Genomic DNA, 12,877 nt, shown 5'->3' with positions numbered 1-12,877 from the left:
ACGGTGAAATGTTATACTTTAAGACAATAACAATTGCTAGGAAATTGGCATATTATAAACTAAATGAATGTTCAGAAGGTTATCTACACATGCCCGAAGTCAAACAGCTAAACCACATGAAGTTAAGATTACATTATACACAATGTATATCAGAAATCCCCTGTAAATTCCTGTATCCTGTTGTGATACAGAAATTTACTAATGATTGATTTTTTTACCAGGAAACTTTTAAAATTACTACTTATATTCTCTGACATTGGTCATCTTTAACAAGTAGTCATGACACCAAAGCTTATCCTCCTGTAGGTTCCATTCAAAGAAAGTTTGACTTCTGTGGTGTTACCTACAAAATCCCAAGGTTTCTTAGAATACGCTGCCATAGAGCTAAAGTATGATTCAAAGGCAAACAGTTCCACTCTTTAATCACTAATATTAGAAATAAGTCTTTCCTTACATCCTCTTTCTGTCCTTACTTATCCAAGTAAGGGTATGTGTATGTTTTTACATCTTAGCAGAAAACATAGATTATAAAAGACCTGACAAGAAACCAGAAGTGAAAAATACCAAGTTCTTAAAAAACGAAAAATACACACTTATTTAGTATCAATAAGCATGACAAATGAATGGATTAGAACACATAATAAATTCATAACTCATGTTTTTAAAAGCATTAGTCACCTTTGGAGGATGGATGAAACCTATCAGTATTCTGAAAGCTGATAAAAGAAAACAAGCAACCATGTTTCTTTCTTTCTTATAGGAACTATATACCAGAGTAACCAAACAATTTATGAAGGAATATTTTCTCTATAGAAGTATCCCAGATAATAAAAGAAAAAAGAAATTAATAGAATTGGGATATAACCATTTGTAACCCATAATGTTTTAATTGATAAGAGGCAATCATCAGTGGCTGCTAATATCACAGAAAGATACCAAACACTATGTATCTCTTGAGAAAATCATAACTATGTAGTCTGGCCCACTGCCCAAAAAAAACTATACTTGAATCAGATTAGGCCTGTAAATACAGTTATCAATTTCCAGAAGTAAAGTAACATCTGCAAAAAAAAAAAAAAAAAAAAAAAAAAAACCCTACAGTTACATAATACTTTATGACAAAAGACTGTTTCTCCCTAGGATCAGAAACAGGGCAATGGTGTCTGCTTTCATTTCTCTTCACAACGTACTGGAGACTTCAGCCATTGTAATAAGGCAAAGGGGGAAAAAGGCATAAAGAGCAGAAACGAAGAAGTAAAACTGTCTCTATGCACAGACGACATAATTGTCTATGTAGAAAATCCCAAGGGATCTACAAAACAACTATTAGAGGTATCTCTCCATATTCTTCCTGTCTGATTAGTCTAGGACAAAGATTGGCAGAAGATACCTGCCTGGTACTTACCGTCCTCAAAATATGGACCTGACCTTCATTTCTTTCCCCATCCATTCATTTGCCAGGCTGTTACTGAGTCACAACTCTTTGGTAAGCCCAGAGTACACAGCACTTAACAGGGGTGCTATTACATACTGTCAGACCTCCCCAGAAGCGTCAGACCTCTGCTTGGTTACTTAGTATTCACTTAACTGTCATTCTGGCCAGTCCTGATGTCAATGCCCTGATTGTGTATTTCACATACCAACCTCAAGGGTTCATATAAAAACCCTGGATTCAGCAGGAATCCTGGACATTCCCACAATCTTGGGAATGCCAGTCTCTATGGCCAGGTCATTTCAGATTAATCCTAACCCTTATTCCTGCCCCAGTTCACTCTTTCCCAGTATGTTTCCTGTTGCTGAGAATTCAGCATGTCCCATGCTCAAAGACTTCTGAATTATAATACATGTCTTCTCTTGTGGGTATACCTAAACTTTCAAAACCCATACTGAAGATGGACTCCCAATAAAAAATTGCAGCCCCCAACTTCAACACACATATATATACAACCATAAGGAAGAATAAGCAATAGCAAAAAAACAAAACAAAACAAAATACTATCATTTCAAGAAGTAAAAATAATTGGACAGAGGTTGAAAAAAAATTATAAAAGGCCAAATAGTAAACATTTTAGGCTTTGAATGCTACACGTAATTTCTGTCCATCAAATCTTCTTAATTTTTTGCAACAAGTCTTAACAACTAAAAAATCATTCTTAGCTCATGAGCTATACAAAAACAGGCCCACAGGTCATAGTTTGCCTATCCCTGAAACAGAGCAAACTGTAATACAGTAAGAAAAAGAAAGGGAACCTAGAATGATAAAGAAAAAGAAAATGAGGAGTTAAAAGGCCCAGAGTGTAAAATGATAATGCCCTTAGGCATTTTGAAAGCGATAAAAGAAAGGAGAAGAAAACACTAATATTTGAATAATGAGTAAGAATTTTCCAGAATTTAAGTTATTAAACTAAAGATCCATATAAAGTTCCAAAAAAGGGGAATAAAAATTAAAATCCATCCTTAGTTGTATCATTTTGAAGCCCTGGACCAAAGACAACAAGAAAATATTTAAAAACTAACCAAAAAGAAAAGTGAAACAAAATCACCTACAAAAAAATGCAAAAATTTTAAACTGATAACTACATATCTCCAAGCAACAAAATAAGCCACAAGACTAGTATCTTAAAGATGCTATGGCAAAAAACAAACAGAAAAAACATTGCCAACCAGGAATCAGTTAAACTACCAGTCTAGAGTGAGGGTGAATAGAGGCAGTTTCAGATGTGTAAAATTCATTTCTTAGAGCTTTTAACTCCCAGCTCACTTTTACTCTGCCCAACACTACTACTTGTCATCATTCTTGCTGAATTTAGTATTAATCTAGATGATTCTCCCAATATTTTGGCCTCTAGGTATTCTGATATCCTCTCCTCCAGTTATCCACACTACCTGATAAACCCACTCCCATCTTTAGCAGTAATATGAACTCCTGAGGGATCTCAATCGCAGTCATCTCACTTCTATCTTTCTAGCTCCCTCTAACTCCAACATTCCCTCCATCTCATCAAAAACTGCAATCCATTAATTCTGCTGCCTTTTAACTATTCCTCAACCCACTCAGGTCCTCACCTCTATTCTTACCCAACTAAAATTCTGTGCTTCATCAACTTACATCCATTCCCTTAAACCTGAAAGCCTCCCTGTTTCTCTCACTTCATCAAACATGTCTGGCAAAAGCCCACCCTGGAGTAACGGTCAGAATAGTTATTCTGGGCTGCAAAAAAAAATGCCCAAATCTTAGTGGCTTAAAATATAATTCTCATTAATGTTATAGGTCATACTTGCATCACCTAAAGATCTGCTTCACACATTCACTCATTCAAACCTAAGCAAAAAGAACAAACCCATGCAGACAGACTCCATCACCTGTAAATGCACTACCTGAATCACACACTTCCCCTCCATAGGAACAAGAGGGCCACCCTGCTGTTCCAGAGGGCTGTTTTACCACTTTAGGCTGAAAGTGACAAATATCATCACCATTTCAGTCCACTGGCCAGAAAAAGCTATATGTTCCTAGGGAACCACATGGGGCCTGTGAAATATGGGGGGGATATATGGATCTTCAGAGAGAATTAAGTTGAATGTCTCTACCATATCTGACTAAATACAACTTTCTATGCCTGCACTTGCGTAGCTAAGCATGAGGCACAGCAGTGTGACTGACGGGTGACATAATAACAAACCACATACTTTGAGGAAGGCAGGAGAGAAAGGACAGACCTGAAAACCAGAGGGTACTGCTGGGTAGCCTGCCTAAACCCAGTCTCTTCCCATGCATCTTGTTATATGAGATTTTTAAAATTTAAGTTTAAATTTTAAAAACTTGCCTCTTTAGTCACTGCAATTAGTTCTATTTTTAAATCGAGATGAATTCCTATCATAAATAATATAAAATTACTATTTAACCATTTTTAACGTATACAATTCAGTGGCATTAAGTATATTCACACTGTTGTATACTCATTAGCACCATCTATCTCCATAACTTTTTCATATTTCCGAATGGAAACTCTAAGTATGCATATACCATGTGTTTTTTATTCATTCATCTGTCAATGAATATATGGGGCCAAATGCATTCTTAATCTATATACGTGGCTCTTTGCTGGTGATTGAGAACGGCTCAGAAAACTTTACACTGAAATATTATGACATCTAGCTACTTTCTCCAGTTCAAATATAAAACTTTATGTTGATTCCAACAATTTTTGATAAGCTCACATACATATATTTATCAGATGCCATTAGCAGCAATACACGAAAAAGATCATTTGATCTGAGAATATTTATTTTAACTGACCTTTTGGCGGGAGCGGGAGGAACCCAAGATATATTGAATTGCTTCCAACTACAGAATTTCTTTTTAGGTCATTTGAATAAAAAAAGAATAATTTGATTAAATACTTTATATTGTCTAAAAAATGGAATCCTGCGTATTTATCATTCTTTTAGAATGACCACTTTCCTCAATCATGTGACACCACTTCAGTGAAGCCACTTTTAAATCATCTGTTTGTGGATTTCTCTCAATCCAGAAAAGGTTGGCAAAACCCCAAGGAACTAGAAGAGTTAATAAGGAAACTAGAAGAGTTAATAAGTATCTTTATTTTCCTGTCATCTAAATCTTTCCAACAATGCCATTATTTCTCTAGTGAATACATTAGCTTACATTACAAAAAGCTTATGTATCTTTAGGAGAAATCTGAGATTTCTGGGTCAAGCAGCAGGGTCTTTTTTAAGAGGACACCTTGTACATTTTATTTACTCCATTCATTCATTCTCACTTTCCTCCTTTCCTCCCTCTCCCTGCACCACCCTGTCTGTCTCTTACACACACACCCTTACCTGAAGGCCTACATAGCATAAGGGTTAATAGTATTTATTCTGCAGTCGGACTCGTGTTTGAATCCAGTGGGGTGACTTTGGGAGTCTTTATTTAGGGCTCAGTTTCCCTAGCTGTAAAATGGGGAATGAGATACCAACTACCTCACAGGGTTGTTTTGAGGACAAAATGAGAAAATTCACATTGAGCATGGAGTTGGGCACAGAGTAAACACTTAATAAATACTATTAAAGAGGATAACAGCCATCTTAAGAAAAGTTTTCTATTACTTTCATGCCCCTCATCCTATTCTCTGTATGTTCCTTCTAAAACAAGGTGATTCTCAGCTAGCATGACAATCATCACTGAGGGAGCCTAAAACAGAATTTGAAAGTTTATCCTTTGCCTTGTAATTAATTCTAAATGAAGGCTACTGCTTCAAATCAAGCTAAGTCTTCACACAGGGTAAAGATGACCATCTGAGTAAACCTTCCATATCAAAACAAAGCACATAGTATGATAAAGATTTATTTTAGTCTGGCAGGAAACATTTTAACTGTGGTTATCTAGAAAATGTGGATTATGCTTGATTTTTCTTATTTACTCACTTTATTTTCCACAGTATTTGTAATAAATACCTATTTTTTCTCCAACAGGTTTATTGCCCGACTGAAGATTACACTCCTGCTTTTCATAATATATTTCTTTTAAGGCAAGTTAGTAAAGGGCAAAGCAAAGTTTCCCATAATGGGATTTGGCCCCATTCACTTCACTGTCCTGTATGTTGAGTACACGAGTTGATTAGAGTAAACATGAACAGATGCCATGGGTGTTGTATGTCACCTGACCTTCATCAAACATTTATAATTTTTTTAACTTCAGCCCTAGTGATAGATGCATCTTTCAAAACAAGATAATTAAATATAGGTAATGTGACAGCCCAACAAAATCATATTTTCAAATTATGTTTTAGTTCCAAAAGGTAAAAAGTAACAAAAAACTAAAAAGCTTTTGCAACAAGAATAGAGAAACATCAAAATTTATCAACTCTTGGCTAACATATAAGATATATCTTCATTGCATTTCTAGATTATTTTCAATCTTTTTTGTCTTTATTATATCTTCATTGCATTTCTAGATTATTTTCAATCTTTTTTGTCTTTATCTCATGTAGTAGTAGCAGCAGTGTTGGGATGAGCCACATTATTACAGAATGAAAATTAAAAGACCTTTGTGTGTCCAGTTATTAACGTAGTGTTCTAATGGTTGAGGACGATAATATAATTGCTCCACAGGACCTCAAAATAAGATTAGGATTTTATAATCTCACAGATCTTTCTTATCCTTGCAGAATTTTTGTCTTCTAAACCACTCTCACCTCAATTCTAATACAAAGAGCCCCAGAGGGAAAAAAGTGAAGTTGCATTCACAGGAGAGACACAACCCACATTCCTAGGCAGCCTCCCACAAAAGCACAGGCTCAACAATAACAAAAGCTCACATTCAGTACCCCTGGCACACCACACATCTCCAAGGATTACTGATGATTTTTAAGTATTTATGTCATCTTATAAATGCTGCCATTCACTCTCACTGTGGCTAGTGGGCATCTGAAAAATCTTTCAACACATCCCCTGTTAGAAGTCCACAGGGAATAAGTAATAAGAAAGGGCCTTTCCAAATTTAAAAGGAAACATTTGGTACTTCAGTTCCCAGTATTGCAACATCTCTTTTTCAACAAAGGAATTTATTACACAGTACGTCACCTTTTCCCTGTCAAAGGATTTACTGCCAATTTTGGAGTTAGGTTACTCCTGGTTTTCAAGCCTGTCTTGTGAAATTAAAGAGAGAGCGACCTTAAAAGTGATAGGACACACATGATTTTAGTCTTTACAGTGTCTCTATGGTTATCAAACCTGGAATATATTACACACAAGGGAAAAACATAAGGAGCTTCATAATGAGATGGAATAAGTGGTGAAGATGTCTAATCCAGTCACGTCTTAACGTTATAGCTCACCAACACACATTTAGTGTTTCCCAAATATTGAGTTCTGTGTAATCCAGAACTTGTCTCACACTTTGGATATTTATTGTAATCTATTAAAAACAACTCAAGCTTTTCCATTTTTTCTGTGACAAATAATAACCAAAAGAAAAACCAATTTTATAATTATGTCATAGAGCTATCATCTCTTACAAAGTAGGATGTGATTGATATATGCATTACTGTTTCATAATTATTTTTAATATAGAGAAATATAACAGTTATGATTAAATACAGATATCTAGAGCACAGTGCTAGACATATAGTACATATACTAAGTGCTTTATATATATTAGTTTTTATCACTATTGCCAATTTTATTGAGAGGATATAACCAAATCACACACCCACACAAAATCCCAACTGTCTAAGTAGCTCCATAAATGGGAAAAGTTCCAGTTTTAGGGATCCAAATACTTTCATAGATTAAAATCTTTTTGAAAAAAAACTAAAACATATCAAAGCAAGCAAACAAAAAAACCCTTCAACAAATATGAGTAGGGAACACCCTTCATCCAATCTACAAAGTCAGAGGAAGTCTGCGGTTCTCAAAACTTCAGCCATTCTTTCTATTCCTTGCTCCTCTGAGTGTCTCTGTGAGGGAGCTGCCAGAGGAGACTGACATTTGAATCAGTGGATTGGGAGAGGAAGATCCACCCTCAATGTGGGTAGGCACCATCCAATTGGCTGCCAGCAAAGCAAAAACAAAGGAGGTGGAAGAAGGTGGAATAACTTCGCTTCCTGGGTCTTCTGGCTTTTCCCTTTCCCATACTGGATGCTTCCTCCTGCTCCTCCTGCCCTTGGACATCAGACTCCAGGTTCTTCAGCCTTTGGATTCTTGGATTTAACACCAGTGGTTTGCTGGGGGCTCTTGGGCCTATTGCCACAGACTGAAGGCTGCACTGTCATGCACTGTCAGCTTCCCTGGTTTTGAGGCTTTCGAACTCAGACTAAGCCACTACTCGATTCTTCCTTGCAGATGGCCTATCGTGGGACTTCACCTTGTAATCATGTGAGCCAGGTCTCCCTAATAAACTCGCTTTCATATATACAAATATCCTATAAGTTCTGTCCCTCTTGGAGGACCCTGACTAATACACACCTCAGTGTAGAAATTTACCCAATATTCATTTTGAGTCTGAATACAGATGATAAAGCAGAACTTTGCTTTCTGTTCTAAATTATTTAAATTTAGTTATCTAAATTACAGCACTCTAATTAGAGCATCAGGGACAAATGAACACAGGGAAGGGGGAAAAAAATCAGAGGCAACCACCACCAGTAAAAGTGGTATTCTTATCTATGGTGGTACCCCTAAGATTGCATCATTATATTGCATTTATCTGGGAAACAGAGCATATGTATAAGCATTAGATTTATCCACACCTGAGAATTTCATTAAGAAAGTAGCCATAAAAGAAGCAACACTGTTTGTAATGCTCAGTTCACATTCTTGTCGATCTTCTATCTGGATTCCTATTCCATTAGAGAGAGGGATCACATATGAGGAGAACCAGCTCTGGCTGTAGAACCTGAAATGAGTCACTTATGACATCCATGCTTCAGTTTCCTCACTTGAAAAACTAAATGGCTTAGCTTTAGTAGTTTTATATTTTTCACAAAACAAAATATTTACACCTGAATGTCCTTTTCGAACATTAATAACTTGCTGGTTAAAATTTAGTTAAGAGGCTTGCAATAGGCAGATGACTTATGGAAAAACCCTTTTTAAAAGCTGTTCATTAATGAAAAAATACACTTAGATTAAATTCAACTATAGAAAACTTAACTTTTTAGTGAGAAAAGGTCACTGACTCACTGATTCCCTATAATAATCAACTACTGCATATCTGAGGCTTTACAATTAAGTTGCAAGGAAAGTACTATTATCTCCCCACTTGACAAATAAGAAAAGTGATTTGGAAGAACTAAGATTCTAAGATCCAAGTATTGTGACTCCTAGTGACATGCTTATTTCCTACCAGTCGCCACTGTAGAAACCAGGCTAATATCATCACATGAATAAAGGAGATATAAACAAAGAAAACCCAAAGCCCCAAAAATCTGAGACCATGGACAAGATCACAGTAATAATTATCTACAAATAAGTAGCACAATAGGTTCTGATACTAACACTTAGGACTGTAGACAGCCCCCAATTTTAACCAGACAGTCCTATAAATAGTAAGTCACCAAACACATCCCAAAGAAATAAAATTAAAGATTTTATTTTGCCTCTAAGCCATGGTATGCATAATGTGCATTTCATGAGCCAAAAAAAAAAAAGCCAAATGCAGTTATAAACATCTACAAATACGTAGATGTCATGTAAAATAAATATTTCACTATATGTATTGATTATACATGTGGTATAAAGCCCACAAACAGAAAGAACATAAGCAAGATAGTTATATTACACCATAAATTTAACCTATAACTACTAAACCAGCCATATATATTAAATATTTAATAATTTTCTTAATGACTTAAAATTTAGAAGTGATTTATAGGGGTGATTTTGATCTCTTTAAAAGCTGAAAAGGAAGGCTGAGCTGATGTTATTTCTCAATAAATTTCTCTGTACAAAGGAGAGGCGATATAAACCATTTCACCAATTTTAAAGCTGTGCCCAAAGTTTAAAAACAGCATTCAGTATTTAGAGGCCAAATAAAGTACCATGGAAAGAAGTCTTAAATCTGCTCACCAGTCATTGCTTATCCCTTTCTCTATTCAATACAGTATCAAGGGAAGTTTTGAGGGTAGGGAAAGACACAACTGTTCTGAAAGAGGAAGGAGAAAATGGTAATCATATTTTATTCTCTACATCTGGGTAGAACTTAAGGAATATCAATACAGAAAAAGCTATCTTACCACCAACTAGAAAAATTATCAGATAAAAGAAGCAGACAAAAGAAGAAAGGGGCAAAATACATGAAGGCCACCTCAAATGAGTTACGTAACAAAAGACAAACAGACAATATAAAATTTGGGACTCTTCAAGGTTTTCATTTGACACTTACTGAGAAATAATACCAGGAAAAGAAGGAAATACATCCACTTGTATTACTTGCTAAGTTTATTTATTTAATTTATTTTATCCAGCAAGTTAATTTACAAGCTTATTCAAAATCACCTAAGATTGTGCTTCCTAATCTCCCTCAGGTTATGAGAAAAAGACAACTTTGACTAAAATTTTTCATATAGTCTCAGGTAATTCACAGAATGCTCCACAAAAACCCATATGTAGATTCCACAGGATCTACAAATCCCAAATTAAGAAACCACACAGCTATAATTTTATTTTAAAATCCATAAGTATATGGTTTTGAACCTGTAGGCTAAGGTTTCCATTTGATTTTGATTTTTTTTTTCTTGAGATGGAGTCTTGCTCTATTGCTCAGGCTGGAGTGCACTGGTGTGATCTCAGCTCACTACAACCTCTGCCTCCCAGGTTCAAGCCATTCTCCTGCCTCAACCTCCTGAATAGCTGGGATACAGGCACCTGCCACTATGCCTGGTTAATTTTTGTATTTTAAGTAGAGACGGGGTTTCACCATGTTGGCCAGGCTGGTCTCGAACTCCTGGCCTCATGATCCGCCCTCTTCAGCCTCCCAAAGTGCTGGGATTACAGGAGTGAGCCACTGCACCTGGCCTGATTTTGATTTTTAATACTGCTGCTGGAATAATGAACTCCATGTGACAAAGGCAACAGTGACACTATCAAAGCCTAGAGGCTAACATGGAAATTGCAGTGAAAATTTGGAAACTAGATTATTATATTAAACTCACATTTCCTAATTTGAAAAAAAAGGAGGAGGAGGATCATTGGAGAAATGACTGGTTCTGGGTCCTTGGGTCTGGTGAAAGATGCATCGAAAAGGAGTCTGAGGCATCTTGTTCTACCTAATAACAAGGAAATTACCAAAGATAATCAGGTCAAAGATCACAGAAACCAACCAAAAGGTGCTTCATTGCCAAAAGATGGACAATTCTACCAGCTAAAATAATGGTTCTAAATCCTCTAACATGTCTCACAGGCCTCCAAAACAGATCCCTGAAATTTCCACTTCTAGTTAGGATGGAGAACTTGCAAGAGTCCATCACTGTAACCGTAATAACAATAGCAAGCCACAGTCTTTCTGAAACTCAGAAAGATGAAAATGCACAAATATCTCAATGAACATAACTTCCGAAAAAGATAAGCCTTTCTTATGAGAAAACAGAGCCATGGTCTCTTTAATTCCTAAGGAAGCAGTGGAAAAAGAATAAATACTGTAGATGAGGATAACAAACTAGTTGAACTTTAATAAACTTTAAATGACCATATATGTGCTAACATGATTAATTAGAATCAAAAGAAACCCCATTCACTACACATGGCTGAATCCATTCATCAACTCTTTCCTACAGGTCTTCACTAATAGCTCCAAAACTGTGGGGTAAAGCAGGAGAGCTGAAAGATATCCACACTTTGAGGTGCACAAGTCCTTTGGCAAGTGAAAAGCAGCAGCATTCTGAAGAGTGGGGACAAAACAGGACAGTTGAAGAAGAAGAGCCCACCTGGATGCACAGAGCCATCACCTATTGCAAGGCAGCAGTCACCAAACAATGGGAAAAGCAAAAAAGAGCTGGATAAATCCCTCAGAAGCATGCTGGATCTTACCTAAGTGCACTGTAACTGTCCTCCAAAGTCTGAGAGCAGAGTGGTAAGACAAAGGAAGATCACATAGAAGGGTGAAAGTAAAAATCACTCCAGTGACCCAATAATCTGAAAGCTAGGCTGTAAAAGACCGAGAGCAAGAGAAAAAGAAGTTCCCCCGTGATTCCTAAAGCTGACAACCAGTCTATAAATAGATAAAGAGATATTTGGAGTTTTGCTTGTGCTGGGATCCCAGTCTTTGCTGAATGATAAGATTTGACACTCCCATCAAATTATCTTATGTCAGCTGAGCATGGTGGCTCACACCTGTAATCCCAGCACTTTGGAAGGCTGAGGCAGGCAGATCACGAGGCCAGGAGTTCGAGACCAGCCTGGCCAACGTGGTGAAACTCTTTCCCTACTAAAAATACAAAAAATTAGCCAGGCATGGTGGCACATGCCTGTAGTACCAGCTACTCGGGAGGCTGAGGCAGAAGAATTGCTTGAATTCAGCAGGTGTAGGTTGCAGTGAGCCGAGATCACGCCACTGCACTCCAGCCTGGACGACAGAGCAAGACTTCATCTCAAGAAAAAAAAAAGTCTTAAGCCAGCATATAAAAACAAAAAAGAGCCCAAAGAGCCAGAGCAATCCTAAGCAAAAAGAAGACAGCTGGAGGCATCACATTATCTGACTTCAAATTATACTACAAGGCTACAATAACCAAAACATCATGGTACTGGTACAAAACAGACACATAGACCAGTGGAACAGAATAGAAAACTCAGAAATAAAGCCATACACCTACAACCATCTGATCTTCAACAAAGCTAACAAAAATTAGCATCGAAAAAAGGACTCTCTTTTTAATAAATGGTGCTGGGATAACTGGCTAGGCATACAAAGAAGAATGAAATTGGACCCCTACCTTTCACAATATACAAAAATTAACTCAAGGTGGATTAAAAATTTAAGTGTAAGGACTCAAACTATAAAAATCCTAGAAGAAAATCTAGAAAATATCATCCTGGACAACAGCCTTGGCAAAGAATATACGACTAAGACCTCAGAAGAAACTGTGATAAAAACAAAAACTGACAAGTGGGATCCAATTAAACTAAAGAGCTTTTGCACAGCAGAAGAACCCATCAACAGAGTAGACAGATAACCTACACAATGGGAGAAAATATTTGCAAACTATGTTTCTGACAAATGTCTAATATCCTGAATCTATAAGGAATTTAATAAACTAACAATCCCATTAAAAAGTGGGCAAAGGACAAGAGTAAACACTTCCTTTCTTTTTTTTTTTGTTTTTGAAACAGAGTCTCATTTTGTCACCCAGGCAAGAGTGCAGAGGTGCAATACCAG

The 12,877-nt window shown here is 36.6% G+C and overlaps 1 protein-coding gene across 5 annotated transcripts in view; it reads right to left on the bottom strand.

The window, feature by feature from the left end:
* The window catches only part of TASP1 (taspase 1), a 246,532-nt gene that overhangs the window by 96,957 nt on the left and 136,698 nt on the right, over positions 1 to 12,877 (bottom strand). The window lies entirely within an intron of this gene.

The sequence above is a fragment of the Aotus nancymaae genome, unplaced genomic scaffold, assembly GCF_030222135.1.
Source record: "Aotus nancymaae isolate 86718 unplaced genomic scaffold, 86718_ANA_hifiasm-v0.15.2.pri h1tg000001l, whole genome shotgun sequence".
Lineage (NCBI taxonomy): Eukaryota > Metazoa > Chordata > Mammalia > Primates > Aotidae > Aotus > Aotus nancymaae.
Note: the sequence above shows the minus strand (reverse complement) of the source record. Positions and strands in the feature narration are given on the sequence as shown.